We start from the raw sequence: 14,383 nt of genomic DNA, 5'->3' as shown, positions 1-14,383 counted from the left end.
CCACCAATGCCTACTTGCGTTAGTCCAATTTGCCCGCATTTGGCTCATATCCCTCAAAATCTTTCCGAGGCGATTAGGAACTTACGGGATGATTTTTTAAAAATATATATACACACATCACAGTGTTATGATCTGGAAACCTTGGAAGGAAAGGGTTTAGAAGCAGATTGGAGGTGAATTTCTAAAGGGGAGGTAAATTCCTGTTTAAATGGGGGAAGGGGTTGTTAGGCTGCAGGGAAAGAGCAAAGGAGTGGGACTGATTGAATCTGGTGGACTGAATAGCCTCATCTGCATTAAGTGATTATTGTCTCATTTTGAGATATAAAGAGCCTTTTGCAAATTAGGACTGAAGGGTGAATGTAAGGGTGACATACGGCCTATGGTTGTAACAAAATGGTCTATTGCCTTCAGAGAGAATGTAAGGTTGCAACAACATTCTCAATCAAACTGGAGATAATCCACCTTGCGATGTTTTTTAATCTGAGCACATCGTTTCCTACTGCATATTTAATAGCTAGAAGGTGTACTTCTTCACTACAGGATCACATGCCACGTAACCCACAAGCTGTTCTATAATTACTAATCTCCTGTTGTTTTGCAAAAACATATGAGAACCATATCTCTACTGTTCATCTGCTCTCCAATTCTTTTCATGATGCTGTCGTCTTTAGTCTCTGTAAACCACCACAAACCTACTCCACTGTCTCTCCCTCATTCTCTCGGGAGGCCTTTCCTTCCCTTGTAAATCTCCAGTGTGTCTGCGTGGCTGTGACACATTCCTTAATTTCTCTCCTGATTTACTCACAACTTTACTGTCTTTCAGTCCTAACTGAAAGGAATGTTTTGATCAAAGATAAGTCCACTTCATCAATTCCATAATAACAATAGGTTGTGTTTAAATAGCATCTTTAACATTATAAATGCTATAAGATACTGGTTTCACTGGGGTTGTCAGCATTGAATAAATACTTCTTTTTGCTGCTATTCTGAATCTTTCTTAGTTTATGTGGCCTTGATACTGACATGCAAACAGGAATACGTGCCGATCTTTCAATTGTGAAGATAAGTATGAAACCCATGTTGTTTCCTTATCTAACTGACAGCTCTAGAGTTCTGTCACATCAGGTCATGAATGTTGCGTAATAGACAAATATGTCACGAGGAGGTGACTTTAAGTCACAGCCAAACATTTAAAGGAGGGTCTGGGCAAGTGATCCTGAAACTCCCTTCCTGAAGGGAGTCCGGAACTGTCAAAGGGCAATAAGGGTTGGGAAATAAGAGTTTTGTCTGTATTGCCCTAACTGGAAAAAAAGAAACCACCCAAAACATTCACTGGAGGGAGCTACTGGATTACTCGATGCTTATTAAAAATTCCATTAAAATCCAGTAATGCAATTATTTCCCCTGAAGCTAAAGGCAATCAACTGGAGGGACTCAGTGGGTCAATCAGCATCAGTAGGAGTTGATGCTTAAAGTCGAGACTCTTTATCAAGACTGATAAAGGTCTTGATGAAGAGTTTCAGGTTAAACCATTGGCCATTCTTTTCCTTCCATCGATGATGCATAATCCACTGAGTTCCTCCAGTAGCTTGTGTTTCGAGTCAGATTCCAGCAAACTGCAGTCTGCTGGGCATCTTCTGTTTCTGATATTCTGCAACTGGAGAGTTTCAGAGCCAGTTGATTTACATTCTCAGCTTACAGAAGGACATCTGTGATATCTGTTGGAGGACAGTGTCATATTAGAGCAGGTGCTGAGTATGGAGTAGCAGTGGTACAGAGTAAGGGAAGGTTTATGAAATGGCAAAGGAACAGCACAAAAGTAAACATTTGCTCATAAATACAATACCTCTTGGAAAATTGAACCAGGTCAGAGAAACCTGATTGGTGGCTTCATTGACTAATTTCAGTCATCAGAACTGAGGCATCCCCACAATGTGCTGCAAATTCCAGGCTGAGGGAGGGTTCTCTGACATTAACTATTGCTCAATCCTGGAACCCAATTTTCTGAAGTTAAATTATTTAAGGAATTGTTTCAGGTATCAATATATAGAGGTACCAACAAGAGAGGATGCAATACTTGATCTATTAGGGAACCAGACAGGTCAGGTGACAGAAGTATGAGAAGGCAAACATTTTGGGTCCAGTAGCCATAATGTCATTAGTTTCAAGTTAGTTATGGATAGGTCTGGTCTTCGAGTTGAGGTTCTAAATTGGAGAAAGGCCAATGTTGTGAAAATGAGAAACAATCTAGGAAGAGTGAATTGGGACAAGTTGTTGTCTACCAAAGATGTGGTCAGTAAGGGGAAGACCTTCAAAGGCAAAATTTTTGTGGGTGAAGAGTTTGCATGATCCTTTCAAGATTAAAGGCAAAGTTAACAGGCAAAAGGAACCTTGATTTTCAAGGGATGTTAGCAATCTGATAAAAAAAGGAAGAGAGAGGTGTATAGCAGGTATAGGCAACAAGCAGCAAATGAGGTACGAGAAGAGTATAGAAAATGTAAGAAAATACTTAAGGAGGATATCAGGAAGGGGAGTCACTTGATGCTGAGAGGCTGAAAAGACGTTCCCAGAGAGTTCAAGATGAAAAAAAAACATTAGAACAGGGGGAAAACACTGTTAACAAACAATTTAAACTCACCTTCATGGAAGAAAAATGGGCAGGCTGTGGAAGAGTGGGACCCATTGGAAACAGTTGAAACATCAAGCGAAAGTTCACTCGACGCTAGCAACCTGCAGGCTCCTGCACTTTTAGTGGGGCCTAGCGCTGAAGGTGCGGGGACAACACCTGCGACATCAGGCTCCCCGATCAGGCTGTACAGGCCTTTTGTCAGTAGTGCGGTCACTAGCAGACCAGATCAGAGAGTTGGAGCAGCGACTGGACGCCAGGGTGAAAGATGAATCCGAGGTTCTGCTCAGCCTGTGGGCTCTGACTAATCGCGTCAGGGTCCTGGGAAACAAGTTGGAGGATGTCCAGGACAGACAGGAAAAGCTGTAGAATATAATTGACGCACAAGTCATCGAAAAGAAGCATCTGATGGATAAGTTGGAATATTTAGAAAACTATAACCGGTGCAACAATATTAGACTACTGGGCCTGAGAGAGGGGGAGGAGGGGAAAGACTCCAAGGAGTTCTTTGACCGCTGGATCCCTGAAGTGTTGGGAGGGGATCGATTTAGGGTCGCCATAGTCATAGAAAGGGCCCATCAAACATTTGGACCCTGCCCCTAATCAATGCCAGAGGCTGGTTCTGATTTGATCTGTTAACATCCATGACCAGTGCTGAGGGCAGCAATGGCACTATCAAGGGAGATAGGGGGACCGGTGGAATTTCAGGGGGGGGGTGGAGAAAGACTGATGTTCTTTCCCGATCTGAATCCAGTGCAGCTCAAACAGTGAAAAGAATTTGACCAGATCAAGAAAATACTGCAAGATTTAAAGAAAGACTATATGATGCTATACCTGGCCACTCTGAGAATCATATTACTGGGAAGGGAGAGAAAACACTTTTTTTTTTTTTTTTTTTTTTAAATTTTTTATTTTTCACACCATAAATCACAATAGCCATGATATACACTTTTTCTTTTCCACACATTTACAGTGACTTTTTCTCCCTCCCCCCTCCCTCCTCCCAAGCCACCCCCCCATCCCCCCCCCTCTCATCCATTTTAGTTATACAATCTAGGTTGCATTAATTCAGTTAGACAATGTTGTCATTCAACAAAAATACACCAGAAATTCTACTGAGTCCATTCTTTTCTTTTCTTCTCCTTCCATCAACTTAGGTAATGTTTGTTCCCGGTAGGTTTTCGCTATTGTATTTAATGTAAGGCTCCCATACTTGTTCGAATATTTCAATATTATTTCTTAAACTATATGTTATTTTTTCTAATGGAATACATTTATTCATTTCTATATACCATTGTTGTATTTTCAAATTATCTTCCAATTTCCAGGTTGACATAATACATTTTTTTGCTACAGCTAGGGCTATCTTAACAAATCTTTTTTGTGCATCCTCCAAGTCAATTCCAAATTCTTTATTTTTTATGTTACACTTTAAGAAGCTATGGGATGCCATGACATGTGCCCAGAAATTATCAGAAAAGGTGCAAAACCTGCAAGAATGTAGACTTGAACTGAATCTCTGAAAATAACTATGAATGGAATGCTTGAGGAGTTACCGAACGAAATTTGGGATGTTACGGACTTTATAACACTGATCTGTAGAAACAAATGATGCTGCTGTTATATATAGTTGTTGGGGTCTTGATAGAGTTTTATAATGATTGGAGGGTTGCAGCCTTTTCCTTGTTTCAAAATTGTATAAATGGGAAAAACAATGGGAGCTCAAGGCGGAAGTGGCTACACAAGGTTGTGGAGCAGACCGGGCATGGGAGAAGATGACGCACGAGGAGACTCAAAATAGGAGGGACAGTGGTGCAGGAGGAGAAAGGAGGGGCCCAAAAACAGAGGACAGGAATATTTTGCTTGTCAATCATGATATATTGGGGTTTTTAAAGGTTTATTTTACATTATATAGGTTTGCTTATTGGGAGATGGGGAAGGTTTTTTCATTTTCTTCTTTCTTTTCATTGCTGGTATGAATGTCAGCATGGAGAGACCATGGATAACAGAGAGGCGTGAAAAGGGCGCTACACAAGACAAACAGGGGTGCTATGGAGGTGAGAAGGTAAGACATAGAAATACAAATGAATAAGACTACCAAATTTATCAGTTTCAATGTAAATGGCCTAAACAATTCCATAAAGAGGATGTGGTTCCTGGCTCACCTTAAAAACTAAGAGCAGATATAGCATTTTTACAGGAAACATTTAATGAAAAAGGAGCACGATAAACTTAAAAAGGATTGAGTGGTCCAGGTGTTCTCTTCCTCCTTTAACTCTAAGGCTGGGGGAGGAAGGGGGTAGCCATTTTAATACACAAAAAAGGTTCCGTTGGTGGAGCTATAGACCAGGCTGGGATATTTGTAATGGTACTCTGCCAGATTTTATTCAGAACCATGGACATTTCTGAATCTCTATGCATCAAACTTTGATGATGAACAGTTCATGCAAAATGCATTTCTAAAGGGTGCAAGGGAAAACAGAATATTAATTGGAGGAGATCCAAATTTTTGTCTGGACCCTATTCAGATAAGACAACAAGAACTCTGATGAGGTCCAAGCCAGCAAAGACCACTCTGGCCTTTATGAAAGACCTAAATTTGATAGACATATGGAGGCATCAGAACTGGCAGGCTAAGGAATATTCCTTCTACTCTAAGCCCTATGACTCTCATACTAGAACTGATTATTTTCTGATGTTGGCCAGGTTGGAAGGCAGAGTGCTTGAGTCAGAATATCTAGCAAGGCTATTGTCAGACCACTCACCGCTGACCTTGTAAATAACAATGCCTGAAAACAAGCAAATGCCTATAGGTGGCGCCTTAATTCTACGCTGTTGAAGAACTCAGACTTTTGTATTTTTATAAGGGGCAAATTGCTCTGTTTTGTGAAACAAATTGTCCTTCAACAAACAATAACTTTTTAATCTGGAACACACTAAAGACCTATCTAAGGGGGAAAATAATTTCATATACCAAAAGTATTTTTTTAAAATTGAACTGAGCTGGAGACACTGGAACTGGAGATCACAAAATTGGAAATCCGGGATCGAATGAGAAATATCAGGAATTGGAAAATAAACAATTTAAATACAACTCTCTGCAAACATACAGAGTGGTAAAAAAATACTCTTGTGATCCAAGCAAAGATACTATGAGTTAAGTGAAAAAACACATAAAATTTTGGTATGACAAATGAGCGCAGAGGAAACTTCAAGGACGATAAATGTAGTTCAATCAGGTCCTGACTTGGTAACATATAATCCAAAAGAAATAAATTATAACTTGAAAACTTTTTACTAGAAATTATATAAAACTGAGGTGCCAGGAGACTTAGATAAAATTGATGAGTTCTTGGTTGGGTTTGAGTTGCTGAAATTGGCCCAGGAGGACCAGATGGAATTAGATGCCCCCTTCTCCAGTGAGGAAACAGAACAGGTTTTGGGAATATTACAACCCTCTCCCCCGAGTTCTAAAAGGAATTCAAAGACCTATTGCTACCTTTGTTAATGGGTGTAATGAACCAGGCAGTGGAGATGCAGACTCTACTGGAATCTTTTTCAACAGCTATTATTACGGTGATACCCAAAAAGAACAGGGACTCATTAAAGCCATCTTCTTACAAACCTATCTCACTCCTCAATACAGATTACAAAATAAAAGCCGAGGCACTGGCCAATAGGTTGGTCAGTACCTTCCCAAATTGATAGAGCCATATCAATTGGGCTTCATTAGGAAGAGGCACTCTGCTAACAACTTGAACAGACTATTCAACATTATACATTTGGAACAAGCAAAAGCAGACCCAAGCATAATAGTTTCGCTAGATGCAGAGAAGGCCTTTGATTAGTTAGAGTATCCTTTTTTGTTTAAACTAATGGAAAAATTTTGAATGGGACAAATGTTTATTAACTGGATAAGAATAAATTATGACAAACCATGAGAAAAAGTTAGTACAAATGGACAAATATCACCAACATTCCCTCTCAGTAGGTTCAGCAGGCAGGGTTGTCCTTTGTCTCCTCAGCTGTGCATCTTAGCAAAGGCCATTAGGAAAGATCCAAAGATAAAGGGATAAAGCTACAGCACAAAATAAACCTAATGGCAGATGACATGCTGCTGTACCTTTGCCCAGACTACTTACCATACTGGATGATTATGGTACAATATCGGGCTATAAAGTCAACATAGAAAAAAGTAAGATCATGCCACTGAACAAATTTGACCTCAAAGAATATCAAAGGAACAGTAATTTCAGTTGGCATGTAGGAGGGGTGAAATACCTAGGAATCAAGATTGATAGCAATCTGGAAAATTTATATAAACCTAACTACCAATCCCCCCAAGGTTGGATAAACTTGAAGGTGACTTAATAAGATGGAGGGACCTGCCCATCGCCTTAATGGGGAACATTAACTGCAAAGAGATGAAGGTGATGCTGGCATTCCAATACCTCTTCCAATCTTTACCAATTCCATTACCACAATCCTTCTTTAAAACATTGAATAATAATATATGAACATTCATCTGGAATAGGAAAGTGCCCAGGATAGCCTTGAAAAAACTGACACGGGACTACAGCTTGGGGGGGGGGGGGTTTAAGGTTACTTGATTTTAATAAATATTATCTAGCAGCTCAGTCGATGTTTCTTTCATCCTTCTTTGAGGAGGGGGAACCACCTACTTAGATGCAAATGGGATTGCATGCAATAGGGGAGAAGACAGCGAAGGATTTCATATACATATTGGAATGCCAAATTAATAGCAAAAAAATGGATAACCCCATACTGAAACATCTGACTAAAACTTGTAACAAGATCAATGAATATATTGGAGAGAACATGGAAATATAGCCAAAGGTGCCACTGACTCAATGAGTTGATGCCCATGATCTTGGGCAATAAAATCCTGGAGATTTGGCATCAGCAGGGATCTGATATATTAAGGACTGCTAGGAGGGGAGACAGCTTATGTCCTTCGAGCAGCTAAAAGGAAAATATAATTTGTCTTATGGAACCTTTCATGGTTTCCTCCAGTTAAGATCGTTTCTAAGGGATAGGTGGGGCCATTCAATGACCCCACCTACACCTGGTGAGGTTGAAGGGTTGCTTCAGCTAGGAAATGCACCAAAATTTATTTCAAGAATGTATTTGGTACTCCAAGGTGAAAGCGCTAAGCAAGGATACACGGATCAAGAGAGGGATGGGAGTCAGACTTGAGCATCGCAATTGACGAGAGATGCTGGACAGATTGGTGTAGAGACAGTGGGACAACAGTTATTAATTCTAGATACAGACTGGTTCAATACAACTTTCTACATCAGCTCTACCTCACACCACAAAAGATTCACAAGGCAAAACTGGAGGTGTTGGACACCTGTTTCAGATGTGGAGTTGGGAACATTTGTTCATGCAACCTGGTCCTGTGCAAAGGTGGCCCCATTTTGGCAGGATTTGGAAGAAATACTAACCAGGATAGCGAAAGTAACTTTTCCACCAGGCTCAAAATTGTATCAGCCAGGGAATCTCATGGACATAAACTATGAATTAACCAAATTCTAAATTCAATTGGTACTTATTGCTTTGCCTGTAACAAAAAAATGTTTAGCGATGACCTGGAAGTCTGGCTGCCCTCTTATAAGTAGGTGGACTACAGAGATGCATAGCTGTATTCCCATGGAGAAAAATCATGTATAACCTTAGAAAACAACATAGCACCTTTGTTAAAATACGGCAGCCATATCTGACATACACGGAGCATAGTTATAGCCATACCCCGACAAGAATTACCAATAAGTGGTTAATTAAAGAAATTACATAAGTGGATGACTCCATGGCCTCCCTGGATATTCATCGGATGCGGTGACACCTAGCATTCTCTTTTTCATTCTTTCTCTTTTTAAAAGGGGTAGGAGAGGAAGGGGGGAATATGACATGTACATAGATTGTTGGGGGGTGTCTGTATATTTTGAAGCAATGATGGAAAACAAAAAGTAAAATATTCAAAAAAAAGAAGGAAATCAGGAAGGCAAAAAGAAGTCATAAGGTTGCTTTGGCAGATAATGTGACGGTAAACCCGAAGGTTTTCTACAATTATGTTAAGAGTAAAAGGATACTATGAGACAAAATTGGTCAGCTAGAGGATCAAAGTAGTCATCTATATGTGGAGCCTCACAAAATGGGAGTAATCTTAAAGTTTTTTTTTCCATCAGTATTTACTCAAGAAACTGGCATGCTGTATAAGGAAGGAAGGGAAAGAAGCAATAGTGTTGTAGAACATATAGAGGTTAAAGAGGAGGAGGTGCTTGCTGACTTACAACAAATAAGGTAGATAAATCCCCCGAAGCAGATAATTCCCTTGGACCTTGAGGAGACTAGTGTAGAAATTACAGGGGCCCTGGCAGAAATATTTAAAATATTTTTAGCCACGGGTGAGATGCTGGAGGTTTGGAGGATAGTTTATGTTGTTCTGCTGTTTAAAAAATGCTCTGAAAATAAACTAGGAAATTATTGGAGGGTGTTCTGAGAGATAGGATATCCAAGTATTTGGACAGCCAAGAACTGATTAAGGATAGTCAGCATGGCTTTGTGCATAGTAAGTTGTGTTTAACCAATCTTAGATTTTTTTTTTAGGAGGTTACCTAGAAAGTAGATGAAGGAAAGGCTGCAAATGTTGTCTACATGGACTTTAGCAAGGCCTTTGACAAGGTCCCACATGGGAGGTTAGTTCAGAAGGTTCAGACACTAAGTATCCATGGAGAGGTTGTAAACTGGATTCAAAATTGGCTGAATGGGAGAAGATAGAGTGTGGTAGTGGATGATTGCTTCTGCAGCTGGAGGACTGTGATTGGGGTGTGCCTCAGGGATCAGTGCTGGGACCATTGTTGTTTGTTGTCTATATCAATGAACTGAATGATAATGTGGGTAACTGAATCATTAAGTTTGCTGATGACACTAAGATTGGAGGCATTGTTGTTAGTGAGGAAGGCTTTCAAAGCTTGCAGAGGGAGCTGGACCAACTAGAAAAATGGGCCAGAAAATGGCAGATGGAATTTAATGAGACGAGTGTGAGGTGTTGCATTTTGGAAGGACAAACCAAGGTAGGACATGCACAGTAAATGGCAAGGCACTGAGGAGTGCAGAGGAACAAAGGGATCTAGGAATACAGATAGATTATTCCCTGAAAGTGATGTCACAAGTTGACAGGGTTGTAAAGAAAGCTTTTGGTATCTTGGCCTTAATAAATCAAAGTATTGAGTGTAGGAGTTGGGATGTCATGGTGAGGTTGTACAAGACATTGGTGAGGCCAAATGTGGAGTTTTGTGTGCAGTTCTGTTAGCCAAACTACAGGAAGGATATCAGTAAGATCGAAAGTGTGCAGAGAAGATTTATTAGGATGTTGCTGGGTCTTCAGGAGTTGAGTTACAGGGAAAGATTAAACAGATTAGGGCTTTATTCCTTAGGTCATAGAAGAATGAAGGGAGATTTGATAGAGGTTTACAAAATTATGAAGGGAACAGAAAGTGTAAATGTGAGTAGGCTCTTTCCATTTAGATTGGGAGAAATAAATATGAGAGGACATGGTTTTAGGGTGAAAGGTTTAGGGGGAACATTTGGGAGAACTTCTTCACTCAGAGAGTGGTGGGAGTTTGGAATGAGCTGCCATCTGATGTGGTAAATGCACGCTCACTTAAGTTATAAGAATAAATTGGATAGATACATGGATGGGGAGGGTTAGGGAATGGGTGGAGGTCAGTGGGACTAGGGAATGATGTTTCAGCACAGACTAGAAGGTCTGAATGGCCTGTTTTGGGTACTATAATTTCCATGGTTCCTATTCATAAGGGTCCAGATCACTTTCCTGGTCTGATCCCCTGGAAAACCCTGTCACATCCTTGTGTGGATGATCACTTGCCAGAGGAATTGATCACCACTCAGGAACTGGCTGAGGATTTCTGTATGCCAGGTGCAAGTGAAGGAAATTCAACTCCTTATCAATAAATATACTTCCAAAACTGAGATTAATTGTTGGTAAGCAAGGCTTTATCATTACATTTGTCTTGCTGAAAAAAGTCATACTTGTGTTATGGAAAAATTACAAGGGTTTTTCTGAAAAAAATTTTTTTAGTCACACAAAAAGTTTCCAGATTTTGATCCAGTGAAAATCATATCACGAATGGATGGGATAGAGGCAGGTACAATAGGGACATTTAAAATCTCTTAGATAGGCACTTGGTTGTAAGAAAAAGAGGGTTTATGGTATGATGGAGGGAAAATTAGATTGTTGTAGAGTAGATTTATATAGGTTGGTGCAACATTGTGGGCTGTAACGCTCTGTGTTCTATGAATAGTGACTTGCATATGTGACCATTTACATTCTCAAAACATGGCACAATTGCAAATACGTTTATCTAGGTTTGTTGTTATGTTATCTATATAACTACGCAGAAGGAAGCCATTTAGCCCATGAGGTCCACGTTGACTCCTCAGGGAGAAATCCTATCAGCCCCATTCCTCCTCTCCTTCGTTCTCTGTAACAATGTAACTTCTCTATCACACCTGCTTTTGGACTTTCTTTGCTGTTAACCTATGCCAAAGGCAATTTACAGTAGCCAATCAATTTAATTGAACATCCTTGCACGAAAACTGGAGCACATGGAGAAAGCCCACACGTGAACAAGGAGAAATGCAAAATTCCCATGAAGAGAAATGAAAGTCAGAATTGAACCCAGGTCCCCGGAGCTGTGAAGCAAATGCCTTGAACTGCTTCATACCACCAAAATGTTGATGTTCTTTGTCGACAGTGTAATTTGAGGGTGAGTCATAACTGCTGGAATCCATGCAAGCTTTTAGGGGCTGAGTATAGACATTTGCTAAAAATACCATTTCACTTGATTATGTTTCTTTGTTCAGTGTAATGATCAGATGTGAGTGATCATGCAGGCAAGATAATGAGGGATCAGCTTGAGATCCCCAAGCTGTTTTACATAGAACAATATGACAAAGAAATAGGCTCTTCAGCCCACAATGACTGCGCTGAATACGATGCTAAATTAAATTTCTCCTGCCTGCACATGATCAATATCCAGATCCTTCCATTTCCTGCATATTCATGGGTCTATCTCAGGGATTCTTTTATGCTATTGTTTCTGCTTCCTCCCCGGTCCCCTCTCTGTGCATTCCAGGCACTTACTGTTCTTGGTGTTAAAAAAAAACTTGCCTTGTACATCTTTAAACGTCACCCTTCTCACATTAAATGCATGCTCTCTACAATTTCACACCTAGAGAAAAAAGATTTCTATTGCCTGGCCTACCTATGTCTTCTGTAATTTTACAAACTTCCTTCAGGCTCAGCCTCCAACGCTTCAGAGAAAACTCAATGTGTCCAACCTCTTCATATATTCTAAGTGCTCAACTGGTTCGAGCTGCGAGAATGTAATTCATACAAAACACAATGGTTAAAGGACAAGGTTCAAATTTTAACTGGGAAAAGCCACTTGATGGTCTCACAGGTGGAAAGGCCACCCAGAGTTTCTGCTGGAAAATGTGTGCACATAAAGCTAGCTGAACATAGTCTGAACTGTTATACACAATCATTCCCTACATCCACCTTGCTAATGATGCCAAAGCTCACAGATCTGGGGGCAGAAGAGGTGGGGGGTGTGCCGTGGTTATGCTTAGCCTCTAAATTCAATGGAAATATTGTCTGAAAGAGATTACAATTTCAAAAAGGTTCCAGAATTTTCTGGAAGGAGCAGAGCAAATGTTCTTTGGCTTGGCTTCGCGGACGAAGATTTATGGAGGGGGTAAAATGTCCACGTCAGCTGCAGGCTCGTTTGTGGCTGACCAGTCCGATGCGGGACAGGCAGACACGATTGCAGCGGTTGCAAGGGAAAATTGGTTGGTTGGGGTTGGGTGTTGGGTTTTTCCTCCTTTGCCTTTTGTCAGTGAGGTGGGCTCTGCGGTCTTCTTCAAAGGAGGCTGCTGCCCGCCAAACTGTGAGGCGCCAAGATGCACGGTTTGAGGCGTTATCAGCCCACTGGCGGTGGTCAATGTGGCAGGCACCAAGAGATTTCTTTAGGCAGTCCTTGTACCTTTTCTTTGGTGCACCTCTGTCACGGTGGCCAGTGGAGAGCTCGCCATATAATACGATCTTGGGAAGGCGATGGTCCTCCATTCTGGAGACGTGACCCATCCAGCGCAGCTGGATCTTCAGCAGCGTGGACTCGATGCTGTCGACCTCTGCCATCTCGAGTACCTCGACGTTAGGGGTGTGAGCGCTCCAATGGATGTTGAGGATGGAGCGGAGACAACGCTGGTGGAAGCGTTCTAGGAGCCGTAGGTGGTGCCGGTAGAGGACCCATGATTCGGAGCCGAACAGGAGTGTGGGTATGACAACGGCTCTGTATACGCTTATCTTTGTGAGGTTTTTCAGTTGGTTGTTTTTCCAGACTCTTTTGTGTAGTCTTCCAAAGGCGCTATTTGCCTTGGCGAGTCTGTTGTCTATCTCATTGTCGATCCTTGCATCTGATGAAATGGTGCAGCCGAGATAGGTAAACTGGTTGACCGTTTTGAGTTTTGTGTGCCCGATGGAGATGTGGGGGGGCTGGTAGTCATGGTGGGGAGCTGGCTGATGGAGGACCTCAGTTTTCTTCAGGCTGACTTCCAGGCCAAACATTTTGGCAGTTTCCGCAAAGCAGGACGTCAAGCGCTGAAGAGCTGGCTCTGAATGGGCAACTAAAGCGGCATCATCTGCAAAGAGTAGTTCACGGACAAGTTTCTCTTGTGTCTTGGTGTGAGCTTGCAGGCGCCTCAGATTGAAGAGACTGCCATCCGTGCGGTACCGGATGTAAACAGCGTCTTCATTGTTGGGGTCTTTCATGGCTTGGTTCAGCATCATGCTGAAGAAGATTGAAAAGAGGGTTGGTGCCAGAACACAGCCTTGCTTCACGCCATTGTTAATGGAGAAGGGTTCAGAGAGCTCATTGCTGTATCTGACCCGACCTTGTTGGTTTTCGTGCAGTTGGATAATCATGTTGAGGAACTTTGGGGGACATCCGATGCGCTCTAGTATTTGCCAAAGCCCTTTCCTGCTCACGGTGTCGAAGGCTTTGGTGAGGTCAACAAAGGTGATGTAGAGTCCTTTGTTTTGTTCTCTGCACTTTTCTTGGAGCTGTCTGAGGGCAAAGACCATGTCAGTGGTTCCTCTGTTTGCGCATAATCCACCAGTAAATTTGTGGAACTTTTGAAACCTGGGTAACTTACCTGGCTCTCTTCAGAACCTTTTCAGTTTGCACAGAACATCTCAAGCAAGAGGACTGGTGTCCACAGCAAGTGGAGTGAAGCATCAGTGTGAGATACCACCAATAGCCACACAATTTGGACCAGCGGGCAACAGCACGACTGATCACCAGAGAACCATGTTCATGCCGGTTTTGGGATTTGATTTCCACCTAGGCAATATAGGCAGGAGACTGCAATGTGTGGTAGAGGGTCAAAAGGGTGGCTAATGTAGAATGGAACATCAGTGTTTATATAATGACCTTTACCACTTCTAGATATTCCAGACTCCATTCCAGTTAATGATTTACCTTTTAAATGGAGTCACTATTATAATTTACAAATGTAATGGTGAGTTTAGTGAGTTTTTTTTTCCTACATGCAAGTACAATATAGAAATGTAATGGAACTCTGACTTACTGAGGTTTATCAGTTATGGAAAACACGCAATTTCCAGTTACATAAAACACACAGTTTAGA

General features: G+C 41.4%; 1 protein-coding gene and 1 long non-coding RNA gene across 5 annotated transcripts in view; one reads left to right on the top strand and one right to left on the bottom strand.

Annotated features, from left to right (window-relative positions):
• inpp5jb (inositol polyphosphate-5-phosphatase Jb) overlaps positions 1-14,383 on the bottom strand; it is a 75,971-nt gene that overhangs the window by 29,413 nt on the left and 32,175 nt on the right. The window lies entirely within an intron of this gene.
• The window catches only part of LOC138761145 (uncharacterized), an 83,135-nt gene that overhangs the window by 55,423 nt on the left and 13,329 nt on the right, over positions 1-14,383 (top strand). The window contains exon 4 of the long non-coding RNA XR_011356142.1: positions 4,613-4,691. This is a non-coding gene — a long non-coding RNA (uncharacterized lncRNA). The remainder of the gene's footprint in view (positions 1-4,612; positions 4,692-14,383) is intronic.

Source organism: Narcine bancroftii, chromosome 4, assembly GCF_036971445.1.
Source record: "Narcine bancroftii isolate sNarBan1 chromosome 4, sNarBan1.hap1, whole genome shotgun sequence".
Lineage (NCBI taxonomy): Eukaryota > Metazoa > Chordata > Chondrichthyes > Torpediniformes > Narcinidae > Narcine > Narcine bancroftii.
The sequence above is the reverse complement of the archived record's forward strand: the minus strand, read 5'-3'. Positions and strand labels throughout refer to the sequence as shown.